Genomic DNA, 8441 nt, shown 5'->3' on the forward strand with positions numbered 1-8441 from the left:
AGTAGGGCACCATGTACCTAAAATGTGGGGAGAACTGGGGTAAAAATTCAGTGGTTTTAGAATGGGTTCAAACAAGCAACCTCCAAATTTAAATGAACTAATGTAAGTTATAGTAATCAAAACAGTATGGTGTGAGCACAAAAACAGACAGATAAATAGAACAGATTAGAGAGCCAGAGAGAAACCCACAATTATATGGTCAATTAATCTATGACAAAAGAGGCAAGTATATACAATGGGAAGAAGTCTTTATAACAAATGATATTGGTAAAACTGGACAGCTACATGCAAAAGAATGCAACTAGACCCCTTTCTTATCCAGTACACAAAAATAAACTCAAGATGGATTAAGCACCTAAATGTGACATTTGAAACCATAAAATTCCTAGAGGAAAATACAGGCACTAATCTTTAAATCAGCTATAAAAACATTTTTCTAAATATTTCTCCTTTGGCAAGGAAAACAAAAGCAAAATTGAATGATTGAATCTGTACATCAAAATAAAAAGCTTTGTACAGAGAAGGAAACCATTAATAAAACAACAAGATAACCCACTGAACGGGAGAAGATATTTGCAAATGATATATCCAATAAGGGGTTAATAGCCAAAATATATATAAAAAACTTATACAACTGAACACCAAACCCCCCCCAAATAATCCAATTAAGAATGAGCAGAATACATGAACAAATATTTTTCCAAAGAAGACATACAGATGACCAATAAATACATGAAAAAATGCTTAATATCACTCACCATTAGGGAAAAGCAATCAAAATTACAATGAGGTATCACCTCACACCTGTCAGAATGGCTAGAATAAAAAAACAAAAGAAGATGTGGAGAAAAAGGATTCCCTGTGACTGTTGGTGGGAATGTGAACTGGTGCAACTATAGTAAAAAGCAGTATGGATGTTCCTCAAATATTAAAAATAGCACCACCATATGATCCAGAAATACTACTACTGGGTATTTTACCCAAAGAAAACAAAATATACTAATTTGAAAAGCTATTTATTGCATATTATTTACAGTAGCCAAGATATGGAAGAAACCCAAGTGTCCATTGATGGATGAATGGATAAAGAAGATGTGCCATATATAATGGAATATTACTTGGCCACAAAAAGAATGAAATCTTGCCATTTGCAACATGGTGGATCTAGAAGATATAATAATAACTAAGTGAAATAAGACAGTCAGAGAAAGACAAATACTGTATGATCCTCTCATGTGTGAATTTAAGAAACAAAATAAACAAAGGAAAAAAAGAGACAAATGAAAAAGCAGAATCTTAACCACACCAGAACAAACTTGTAGTTGCCAGTGGGCATGTGGAATAGGTGAAGGGGACTAAGAGCACACTTACCATGATGAGCAACAAAGTAATGCACAAATTTGTTGAATCATTATATTGTACACCTGAAACTATTATAATACTGTATGTTAATTACATTGTAAAGTAAAATAAACAAAAAATTTTAAAAATTCAAAATCCATGGTGATCTGATATCTTGGTTGTGGTAAAGGTAAAATTTGGTAGTACTAAAATAAGCCTGTTTAGTGAGATTAAAATATGTTTACTGAGTTAATTCTTATTAATAATCACCTATTTTCTGTTGAAAAATACTACATTTCAGCAGATATATGGGGCTTCTAATTCTGTGTTGAACATTAAAATACCAAAGTTACGGTTTAGAAATATCTACTCAGGCACTTGCGTTTTCTCAGCAGTCTTTTGTATTGTTGGGTTTTTTTTTTTTTTTTTTTTTTTGCATCAACATCTATTCCCAAGTAAGGGTTCAATTAAAAAAAATTCAGTAAGAGAATCTTATATTGAACCTGGCCAAGGCACTCTAATTTTTCCATATGCCCATTGATAGAGGACCTCCACACATCTGACTTCATAAAAATATGATTTTTGTCCTAGGATCCGATATTTCTTACAAGTGAGTCAACATTATATTTTAACAAAGCTCGATTTTAGCTCCATTCTACATTTTTGTAGAAAACTAATGGGAGAAAAAAGAAGCACAATCATTTTGGACTTTAGATCTTAGCCTCCTGCTGAAGAAATTATGGATTATTTGTGATACAGTAGTCAGTTATATAGTTTATGGACCAAAGATTTAGTTCCATTTTCCCTTTTTTGTATACTTTGTTCAATAGATGTGAATGGGGAATGCATTCCTCCATTTCTCTTCAGTATCCCTCAGGTTACAGAAAACACCTATTTTCACCAATAATCTTAAGATGTGATGGTGTGTTAGTATTTGAAGAAGTCAAATAAAGATTTACGCTAGTCTACCTTTCATATTCTTAGTCAAATGGTAGAGATTTTCAAAGGAACCATACTACCTGGAGGGGCCCAGAAGCCTAAAGGAGGCATCAGAAAGAATGCCAGCTTGTAGCCAGGCCTGCTGCAGTGAAGAGGGGTCAGCCATCCTGAAATTGCCTCATCTGGAAGCCATCTCATTCCAAAAAAGGAGTTCATATGCAAAATTTACCAAATGGAAGAGAAAGATAAAAAAATTATTTGTATCTGAGGAAATAGTGCAAATAGAAGAATTTATAAAACAAACAAATGGAAAATAATCTCAATCCCCCTAAAAAAATCTTTTAAAATGATTATATTTATTATTCCCGAGGAGATAAAGGAATAGGGCATAAAATAGGTAAAACAATCTAAAAGACCTGATCATAACCTTGAAAACAAAATTTATTGTTGAAATATACTCGATAGAAGAGCTACATCTATGAAAGGACACAGCTGACAAAGAAAAGAGTGAAGGAGTAGATTGGGTTGAAGATATCACTGAGAAATCAGAATGAAGAGATGAAGAGTTGATGAATATTAAAAAATTAAGAGACACTTGATTCATGGGGAAACTCAAATATACATCTATTAGGAATACTAAAAGGGCACAGCAGAGAAATGAGAATAGAATCATCTGAAGAACTTACAGGGTGTATATAATACCATCTCTGGGCCTGAATCATGGGTTTTTTTGACCAATGTTGAGGCTCCAATATGACAAGCATAGGCGATATATTTGCTATGAGTTTCAGGAGACCATCTGAGTTAAAAGAAGAACAGGGGGAAGAAAGAAGTAAGAATAAGAAGAAGAAGAAGAAGAAGGAGAAGGAGAAGGAGAAGGAGAGGAAGAGGAAGAAGAAGGAGGAGGAGGAGTAGGAGGAAGAGGAGGAGGGGGAGGGGGAGGGGAGGAGGAGGAGGAGGAGGAGGAGAGTGTACAATGGCTGGTTTTATTTTCTGTTGTAATTACCTTTGTTGGGTACAAACTGAAACATGGAGAAATAGTAACTTTTTAAAAAATATATTATTTATTTATTTATTTGACAAAGAGAGAGATCACAAGAAGGCAGAGAGGCAGGCAGAGAGAGAGGAGGAAGCAGGCTCCCCGCGGAGCAGAGAGCCCGATGCAGGGCTCGATCCCAGGACCCTGGGATCACGACCCGAGCCGAAGGCAGCGGCCCAATCCACTGAGCCACCCAGGTGCCCCGAAATAGTAACTTTTGATTACAGTAGGGGCTTACATGTAGAAATTGAATAGAATAGTATGTAGACTAAAATGCAGAATCATCAGCTACATCCTATGGAGTATGCGTGGCTAAGAAAAGCAATAACTTCTATGGCTTCACCAGTTTCAAAACCAGGTACAGTTTTATATTTCATGGTTGGCTCTAATGGTACAGAAAGGGAATGAGAAACTAGCAAATATCTTGAGCAATCCTTGATGAACTTGAAATGCTGCATTATTAGCTTTTGTATAAAACAGATATTCCCAGATCATAAAACAGCTAAAATCACATTCAAACTAATGCTGGGTTTTCAATACTATATAAAGTGGCACATCAAAGCCATCTGTATGATCATTAAGTCCAGGTGATATGAAAGACTAGCTACCCCTAATCTTTTAACTCATAATTAAAATATTTTCTCCTTATACAAATTTCTCCCTAACGGAGAGCAGTCACTCTCAGTTTGTGGCAGGTATCACGTTAGTGTCCTATTTACAGTTCATGCTTTCATTACCTGTTCTGCTTTAATGGGCTAGACTCTAAGCTTTTTTTCTTTTTGAAGGGATATTGCAGCAGGACAAGGCTGCTGCTGTTGCTTCTTCTCTCTGTCTCTCTCTCTCTCTTATTTATTTATTTTTAGTGACCGAAACAAAACAGATCTATAACTGCAGCTTCTGGAAAACAATTTGTTCTTGCCAGTCTTGTATCTCTCCTTGAACTTGACCTTGGCCTCTTGTTGGGCCTTGCATTTAAGAGCAGGGTCTCTGAAGACATCCTGTTGATGATAGTTTTGTCCAAGGGGATATCCACAGAGTATCTCGTGGGCATGAGGTGATTGTAGCTACAAATTTCACAAAAGACTTAATCTTTGACCTCTTGGTGATTTTCTCCTAGCCAGCTAGAGGAATGGTTTGAGGTACCATCATCAACGTTCTTCACGATGGCCACTTTGCATCCAGAGTAGCATCAGGCCAGGACCAGCACCATCTTTCCAGGTTTCATGAACTTGGGGACACAGCCACTTGAGTCTACAGCAGAAAAGAAGAAATGGCCAGAACTTCCCTTCCTGATTCTGTTATTTCTGTTTTGTTCTCTTTTTGCTCTTGCTACACTGGGGCACAAAACTGACACAAACCAAAAATGAAACTAACCATCAATAATCCTGTGGTAACAGAAAGAGACAAATGTGAAATTATTTTTGGAGTTGGAATATTATTTAGACATAAAAAATGAAGTATTGGGGCACCTGAATGATTCAGTTAGTTAAGCATCCAACTCTTCATTATACCTTAGGTCATGATCTCAGGGTCGTGAGATTGAGCCTTGGGAGACTGAGCCTCACATTGTGTTCCGTGTTCAGTATGGAGTCTGCTTCAGATTCTCTCTCCCTCTGCCACTCCACCTATTCATTCTCTCTCTCAAATAAATAAATAAATAAATAAATAAAATCTTTTTAAAAAAATTGAAGTATTGATATATGCTACAATGCAGATAATCCTTGAAAACATGATGAGTGAAAGAAACCACACAAAAAGATCACACGGTGTGTGATTCCATGTACATGAAAGATCCAGAAGAGGTGACAATATAGAGACAAATGCAGATTGGTTGAAAGGGTCTATGTGTGGTGATGAGGAGTGGGGAGCAGCCGCTGAATGGATGGGGGCTTGTCTTGGGATGATCAAAATATTTTGAAACTAGATAGAAGTGGCGGTTGCACAATATTAGTGTACTAAATGTCACCAAGTTATTCACTTTAAAGGAGTTAATTTTATATTACACCAATTTTAACCTCAAATTAAAAAAAAATATTCTGGAGTGACACTTCCACAATGTGGGAAAATCCACACTCATATCTAGTTCAGAGTAGAAAACCCAAAATACCACCTGGGAGAGTCAACAGAAACAACAAACAGGAAGATTATAAAGAGAAGAACCCAAAACCATGTTTAAGTAATAACATGAAACAGTACAGTAGGAATTGATGGAAATTATAAGGAACGAACAAGACTCTATGAAAACAAGAATTTTTTTTTTACATAACTACATAGGAATTTTAGAAATGAAAAGTGTAATAGTATTTTTTTAATGCATTGTACAACTTATTAAGTTAAACTGAAGGAACAATTAGTGTAATGGAATTTAAATCTGGGGATAATAAAAAGATTAAAATATGTAAGACATTTAAAAACTCAGAAGATAGAATGAGAATATTCCAGAACATATCTAATAAGAAGTCTAGGAGCAAACAGTAAAGTAAAAAAAAAATAAGAGAGGCAATATTTGAGGAATAGATGACTAATAATTTTCCATAATTCTCATTTTTAATAAAATATGTTATTAAAATTACTTTTAAGAAAATTGAAGTTGAAGAATATATATATACTTGCAATCCTTCTTGTACTTTTCTACTGGACAAAAGTTCTTAGAATAAGTACCTGTGTAGTGATGTACCTTGCAGCCTTATTTGTAACAGGGAAAGATAGAACCCTATTAACTGAATCATTCCCAGGATGTCTTTGACTCTGCTTTTACACATTAAGAAATCTGCATTTAGTCATTAAAGACTATATACTATTCAAGAATTAAAACATTTGATTAATTAAATTTTATCTGTGGAAAAAGTCCCATAATGGCATTTAAAATAAAATACATAAAGTAATAAGTAGAGACATAAATACTTTATGTAAAAGTCTGCTGAAACAATATACTCACAATAAGGCCAATATGTACTATTCAGAAGAATGTCGCATTTGAACCCTGTTTCAAGATCAGTTATGTAGTTACATTATGTACAATTCTAATGGGTTTGATTATCTGGCCAGTTCACAAGCTATCAATAGTAGATGAGAAGGAAGGGATGAAAATATGTCTAGAGAGGAACATGAGACTGAGCAGCAAGGGATGACAGTGGGAAGAAAAAACAAGCAATAAAAAGCAGACATATTTAACACAAAAAGCTTAACACTTAGAGTCCCTTAGTTTGGAGTGTACAGCCCCATGTATGTATTCTTCTTGAAGTCTTCATCATCATGGTATGGTATTAAAATCTATGGTCAAAGTGGATCCTTAGCACAAATTTCCTTTTGTTCCATATGCTCTCTTTAAGATAGTAGGTTGAGAAGAATGGAATAGAAGTTAAAGACAATAAACACGTGACTAAAGAAAGATAACGGGGAAGGTTCTTAGTAGTTACACTGACAGTCTGACCTCAAAGCTTGCTGCTGGGTTGGATAACTTCAGGAGCCATATGCCCTAAAAGGGTTTTCATTCTCCTAGAGTAACATGTATAGGGCATGGGTGAGATCAAGGAAATTAGCTGTCTGCTCAGCTTTCAAGGAAATAAGAAATGACACAGAAATAAGAAATGATTTATTTTTTTAAATGGTGTCTGCTATGCACTGTGAACTTCTCCTTTAATGAAGCTCCCTATAAATCTTCAGTAACACATGTGTTCTGCAAAAGCCCAGGGCCAGACGGCTTCCCAGGGGAATTCTACCAAACATTTAAAGAAGAACTAATTCCTATTCTCTTGAAACTGTTCCAAAAAATAGAAACGGAAGGAAAACTTCCAAACTCATTTTATGAGGCCAGCATCACCTTGATCCCAAAACCAGACAAGGATCCCACCAAAAAAGAGAACTACAGACCAATATCCTTGATGAACACAGATGCAAAAATTCTTGCCAAAATACTAGCCAATAGGATTCAACAGTACATTAAAAGGATTATTCACCACGATCAAGTGGGATTTATTCCAGGGCTGCAAGGTTGGTTCAACATCCGCAAGTCAATCAATGTGATAGAACACATTAATAAAAGAAAGAACAAGAACCATATGATACTCTCAATAGATGCTGAAAAAGCATTTGACAAAGTACAGCATCCCTTCCTGATCAAAACTCTTCAAAGTGTGGGGATAGAGGGCACATACCTCAATATTATCAAAGCCATCTATGAAAAACCCACCGCAAATATCATTCTCAATGGAGAAAAACTGAAAGCTTTTCCGTTAAGGTCAGGAACACGGCAGGGATGTCCATTATCACCACTGCTATTCAACATAGTACTAGAAGTCCTAGCCTCAGCAATCAGACAACAAAAAGAAATTAAAGGCATCCAAATCGGTAAAGAAGAAGTCAAACTATCACTCTTCGCAGATGATATGATACTATATGTGGAAAACCCAAAAGACTCCACTCCAAAACTGCTAGAACTTGTACAGGAATTCAGTAAAGTGTCAGGATATAAAATCAATGCACAGAAATCAGTTGCATTTCTGTACACCAACAACAAGACTGAAGAAAGAGAAATTAAGGAGTCAATCCCATTTACAATTGTACCCAAAACTATAAGATACCTAGGAATAAACCTAACCAAAGAGACTAAGAATCTATACACAGAAAATTATAAAGTACTCATGAAAGAAATTGAGGAAGACACAAAAAAATGGAAAAATGTTCCATGCTCCTGGATTGGAAGAATAAATATTGTGAAAATGTCTATGCTACCTAAAGCAATCTACACATTTAATGCTTTGGAATGAAGGATTTGTTATGGTGACTGGGGATGGTGTTGAGCCCTGACCAACACAGGGTGACAGTAAAAATTGCCTGCAGGTATAGCTAAGAGCCAAGTTTTGGTCAATGCTTTGTCATGGAACTGAGGACATTCAGAGAGAAGGCCCACTGTGAAGAGCAGGTCATATTCCTAAACTTGAAAAAAAAAAAGGCAGAATTAAATTGTCAGCATTTCCAATAGTATGTTTGAGTGGTTTTCTGAGTTTCTGAAAGAAAAAATCCTTTGCCAACTCTGCTAATTCACCCCATGATGCCTAGGAGATAACACTTCATTACAACACTAACTGACCCATGGAGATACAAAGCCTTTGGCATATAT

At 35.7% G+C, this 8441-nt stretch overlaps 1 pseudogene; it reads right to left on the bottom strand.

Moving 5' to 3' along the window:
* Window positions 1-4164: 4164 nt before the first annotated feature.
* LOC123946342 lies at window positions 4165-4683 on the bottom strand (annotated as a pseudogene).
* Window positions 4684-8441: the final 3758 nt, after the last annotated feature.

Source organism: Meles meles, chromosome 7 (assembly GCF_922984935.1).
Source record: "Meles meles chromosome 7, mMelMel3.1 paternal haplotype, whole genome shotgun sequence".
Lineage (NCBI taxonomy): Eukaryota > Metazoa > Chordata > Mammalia > Carnivora > Mustelidae > Meles > Meles meles.